This window comes from Galleria mellonella, unplaced genomic scaffold (genome assembly GCF_026898425.1).
Source record: "Galleria mellonella isolate WM207_F2 unplaced genomic scaffold, CSIRO_AGI_GalMel_v1 utg90, whole genome shotgun sequence".
NCBI lineage: Eukaryota > Metazoa > Arthropoda > Insecta > Lepidoptera > Pyralidae > Galleria > Galleria mellonella.
In genome coordinates, this window is record NW_026442172.1 from 2,277,254 (window position 1) to 2,283,765 (window position 6,512).

The following is a 6,512-nucleotide window of genomic DNA, read 5'->3' on the forward strand; positions in this document are numbered from 1 at the left end:
AAGTGGGCAGTGAACTACATTGTTCGCCTACGCGCAGAACAGGGACCGGCATGCGGCACACCGGCATGACATCGACTCATGCGCACGGAACTACTAAGTAACAAGTAGATATAAGAGTCACAAAAAATCCAACAGTATTAGGTTTTTAGAGAGTTTTTATTTAAATTGTAATTTTGACTTCCTCTTCATTTCTTCATTTATCATTATGTCGACGTTTTACGCTTTTTTTTAATAAGTTAATATGGAATTGCTGCGCTATCAGTATACGCTGACGGGGCACCAGAGTGAGATGATAAGGATGAGAATGACTAGCGTGACGAATTCGACAAACATCAACTACTATGGTTTCCAGGAAGAAGCGCGTGGAGGTTGATCTGATAGGATGCATTGTTAGCAATGGGGCTGTTAGACTTATACTTATACCTAATACTTTTACCTCCCATGTCACGCTTATTAGGGTTTCATATTAAAATTGTTCGTTTAACTGTCATAGTATAGTGTCTATATATCAGAAATAAAAGCGATCTAGACTAGTTTTAGATATTGTAGGTCACATATATTGTGATGGAAATAATATTATTTTTTATTTTCTTTGATAGAGGTCCAAAAGGGTCCTCTTGAGAAGGTAGGGGTGGAAAAACCAAGTAAGAGTAGAAGCTTGTTCTACAAAGTTTATAGGGAAAGTCGGGGATATCCAATGGGATACCATGACTCTAATACTATGCGTCTGGATATATCGTTTGGTATTTAATGGATAATAATTATGCATAGACACCCTGTCTTGTTCTCTTCTTCTAGCAGATAGGTTTCATTACTTAATAAAGAAGATTTTTTTCAATAATAAATAGTCACTTAGGTAAATTTTAATAATAGAATTTAAATAACTGGGTGTGCTAGATATCAGATAAAATAAAAGTATCGATGTACGCATCAAATTCTATTAAATAAACAATTTTATTATGGTTGGACAAAGAATTTGTACGATTTCGATGATGGACAAAGAATACTATTTCGAACTAATGATAGTTCGGCTACCATAGACATAAACCCAACCATAGACAATTGTACAGTCATCGTTCCACTAATTGAAATTCCTATACCTAAGTATTTTAAAATATACCAAACTGAAGAATATAACCTACGATCAGTTTTTTCCAATGCAGCTCAAATCTAAAAATCTTATTTTTTAACTTAATATATTTAAAAAATTACAAATATAGGATTTGCTATTTAGAAATATAATCCTAGAGGAATATTATGAATTCTTTTGCTAAAAATAAAATGTTTCAATAAAAAGCTTTCATAAATTTCTTGTTTAAACTAATAATATTTTCTAATTAAATTTTCACTGAAAAATTAATAGAGGTTACTATCACATTTGTTTACATTTTTTTATGTGTGTTATATATCATAACATCGTTGTTTTGTTGTGATAGTGATTTGATTAAAAAAAAAATGCATCTTTTTTTAGTGTTTACCTCACAAAATAAGCTTATGAGGACAAAAAAACATATATTTATATCAAAAATAATCCGTAAAAAAATTTAAAAACTTAAATTTGGAGCATAGCATTATATCGCGTGGTCTTGGCATAGAATAGGCTGCACCTTCCTTTCTCGTGGGTGTCGGAGGACTAAGGTGACTAAGAAAGGGCGAGGGATGAGCAGCAGCTGCATATATCTACAAAGCGTAACTGCGGTTGCCAATCCGCCTACCGAGCGTAGCAACTACTGGTGAAACCCCCCCAAGGGGAAAGCTTATGTTCAACAGTAAAAATAATTGATCTAATAAGTATAAAGAGAAATTGGAATGACGCATGAGGAAATTTTTGAATTTTTATGGTTTAACATACACTCATATATAATTATACTCATATTCAGATTTTTCATCAACTTAGGATTTCTAATTTCAATCTTCTGGGTAGATATTACAAGATTGAAGCATTGGATACCTAGACTTCAGTTACGCATTGTCGTAGTGCACTACGTAATCTATTAAATCTAGTCATAACTTATTATCAGTCTCGAATTACGACTGATAAATTGTTTAAGTGTAATTCACTCGAGTAGTAATAATTAGTTTTGTCACTGGAGAATAAAGTTTACCAGGAAATTACTACCAGGAAAAAAACAACCATAACATTATATGGGGTTTTAAAGTGAATGAAACTTCTAACAAAAGGTCAATAATTCTATTGTTAACACTATTTCGTATTCAAATATTCGAGTACATTATGTATTTTAGTAATACATTACGTATTTTAGTAATTTTATAAAACTCGAATTGGCATACAAATTGAGAATCTACCTGATAGTAGGAAACTTTCGTTTATAGACGTGATCGGCAACATTAATATTGTATGATGTACTATAATGATCATGATACTAATAAATACTTATCACACATTGCCATTTTGGTAAAAGTGTATGGATCTGTAATCTATTAATTCACTGCTGTATCATACTGAGTTTCAAATCGAAACTCAGACATGCAAGCATACCACAGCTGTTCGGTGACTAAAACATAGGTATGACAAACTTTTTTTTAACAGGTGATAATGGAATGAAATGATACCCCACCTGCACTATCGGTATACCCCGGTGGGTCATCAGTAAAGGATGACAGGTGAGGATGAAGCAGGACAGTTAGCCCATTGTGACGAATTCAACAAGAATTGTTCGCGATGGTTACCAGGGGAACCACGTGGAAGTTGACCTAATAGGGTATATTGCTAGCAATAAGGCTATCAAATTCCAACTATCAAATTATTAACAATCCCTTTCGGTATGTTTTTTTAATTTTTTTAGATAACAAAAATTTTAATAGCTAACTCAAACCAGTATTTTTTGTGTATGTATTCAACATCCTTTTTGAAAACCTAATTAATTAATATGTATTATTTTCTTAATTTACGTTATAATACCTATTATTTATTTTCATTCGGTTTATTAAAAAATATAACAGTTCATAAGGGTCTATAATTCTAAGCCTGTAATTATCGGGATCCATTTCAATTTCAATTGAGATGCAGAAGTAGATATTATTACCTATTGCATTTCAGGCTGTATATCCTTTTCTTTACATATTGTAAGTATCATTATATAGTTAGTTATTAACTATAAGTAAATCTATGTCGTACGTACCTAGTAAACTACAGTAAGTAAGCCCTTGTAAATGTGATTTATTATTAGCTATAGTCCAAGAGTAACAAATCAAATCTCGAGAAAAGTTAGTACCCAAGTAACTAATGGCGACCACAATGAAGTCAAACAACCTAGTTATTGTGGCAAAATATTTGACAACTGTAAATAAGTTGAACTATGCGATCGGAAGATAGTTCATGGACTAGAAAGGATGAAAAATTATCATCAATTAGAAGATTGTGTACCAGTCAGTAAATATTACCTAGGCTCTATTTTATGGTACAAAAATATACAAGCGAAATGTTTAAAAATTATTATTAATCTTGAATAGGTAGAGAAGGGAGATGGAGTACCTAATGATAGCGATTGGATAATACGATCGATGGCGGTTGAATGGTACCTATATTTTTTCGTATGCCCTTTGGTACTCATACGAATTCACCAACCAACGAGAAAGTGCGCCTGGCGCCTTGTAAGTACTTCGCATGGAGCCATAAGGGATACTTGAAAAATAAAGAATATGTTTCCATTAATCTATTACTGTTGTGCATATATTACCATGACTATATAAAATTTTGTATTGTAACAAATTATATGTAACATTGTTGATGTATCAATAAATAAATATTAATTACATACTCAAATCTGCTTAAATTTAATGCCAATAATTTAATTGTACTTTAAAGTCGAGTGAAATAATATTATTCAATTTCAATATGATAGTTGGCAAGTAATGCGTGCCTACACGGCTCTCATGAATACGCAGAAGAAAATCTATGTGAAATTTTTTTAGGTACGGGTAAAAGTAGAGAGATATGGTTGTAAAGATTGCGAAAACTGAGCACATAACGTTCTCGCAATGATAATCCAGCTTCTTAGATTTATACTTTGTGCCCTTATCATTACTTTTAAAATGTATATCTATTTCACTGTGTTGATTAATTTATCAAATTAAGATCTGTATAAAATCTACCATTATTTGAAACTGGTTAAAAACTGTGACTTCTATTTCACATATGATCATTAAATAGGATCTCATTCCCGAAGTATGCAATAAAGGTATCGAGTGAGTTTCTTTGAAATATCGTTTATTTTACAAAATGCTCAAATATACTTGGTTTAAATTGTGATAATCTAATACTGAACAAAGGTTATGTTCTTAACAAATGCCCTTAAATGGCTCTAATTCACTCACTCTTCCCTAACATTAATTTAATTATATAATATTTTATTTCATTTTCATATCGATAGTATCTATTGTATATATTAATAATAATTTAGACATATTTGGAACTCATTATCTATCTAGTATGAAGATTTATTTAGCAAAATAAAGTAATAATCAGCGTAGACCGCCTTCATTCTAGTCTCAAATTGGTTATTGACAGAATTTTTTGAGAATGCGTTAATAAATATCCAGGTGTCTTTGTTTGTGATCTGAGATAAATCCAGAACCTAGTTTATGCGACAATTTATATTTTTTCAATACATTGCCGCGATCATTATTTGTAATGCAAATTTATTACATCATTACTGTAACGGATCAAAAAATATTCCCGGAAGAAATCCATCAAGATCCTGTTTTGTCAGTTGACGTTTTGCATTTCATAATATTAAGATCCTAATTTTAGTATAAAAAGTTGAGTAATGGGGCATTGGGTTGACACCATGCGAAACGCGACGCCGGCTGATTGACGTAATACGACTACCCAAAGTCCCGCGACCCCGCAGTTGCGTTAGACCGCTCTACCACCCCCCAATAAACCAAATTAATGTTTGTCCCCTTATCAGGGATGGTTTGTTTACGTGCACACTACTAACCATATAAAAATATACGTCCTGTACCTATACTGGCGTAAGGCATGTCTTTTCGTATACAATTTACAGCTATATATAGTGAATCTAGTTTTAACCGCGACTTCGTCTGTGCAACCGGGATATGTTTACTGATCGGGATAAAAAGTAGCACATGCCCTTTTTAACTCACAACAACAACGGCATAATAGGTGTGTTGCCGGCCTTTTAAAAAGGAATATGTAAAATATGTTAAATAAAATTAGACCGATTGAATATGTAGCTGCGGTAGTGATATTGAATTCATCATATGGTCGTCAGTAATCGTATTATAATACAGGTGCACTTATTTATAGTTAATCTACAGATTGTTAACCGTTGTTTGGAAGACTAGTTTTCATTAGCATACTATATTCAGTGTATAATAGTATTATCCGTGTCAATAGACTTAAAGAAAATGTAAGCAAATAAATAATCAAAGACGTCTAACGAATGAAAAAAGAACGAAAAAAAAAATTGATTAATCGATTGAATGTTTCGATTACTATTTAGAGAGTGTTTTTATGATAAATTTAAAGTATCTTGGCTGCTTTTTATTATGTTATATTAAAACAGATTATAATATATTGACGTGAAATTTTCGATAGCAAATTAAATAGATATTTAAATATCGCACGGTCCCTCTCTGTGATAATATAGATTGGAATTATTTATAATTCTAAAAATGCTTTTCAACTTTGATGCGAGTGAAGATAGTTGCGTATTATTATTATTATAATTAAATAAAATTACGTATAATAATTATTATTATCACTTCACTACTTAAAAGCATAATTCGAACATCGTATTCATAATTCGTGAAACTTATCGTCATCTAATATTTCTTTGTCCTAGCAACTTGTATATCACGTTAGCTAATACTTCAGTAAAATTCAGCGGCAAAATTTCTAGCGACATTTGTATAACACGCGACAGGTCAAGGCCTATATGGCTCCCAGCGCCCTTGTACACACCAATTGTCATTAGACCAATTTGTGGAATTAATGTCCAATTTCCCATTCGTACGTGTACATGATTTAATAACAGTAACAAAATAATCGCCATACAGATATCATGGTTTAGTTTTTATTTTTATATATATTAAAAATGTAATTTCTTATTACTAAAGTACAATGAAGTTGTATTTGAATCAAAATTCAGAACAATAAATTTTTGTATGAATTTTTTTTCACCTGTTACACCCATTCGAAAATACTTTTTAAAAACAAGCTTTTATTTAAATTGCGATGACCTCTGTGACCATATTTTGATCTGAGTCTGTTAAACAAATATTTGGGTATTTCAATTATTTTATGAAAAAAAGCATCTATAGCCACGTTCCAAAATTACCTGCATACGCTAAGAAACCTATTATTATATTGTTATTGGTGTTACATTGATATAATTTTAGGCTAATCTAACGATTAAGTTAAAATTAATTTAATTGCATACAATAAAAAAAAATGAATGGATGCATAGACCATTTTACTACTACAGAAGCTATACAGGTACAGTATAGGTACATATATATATCAT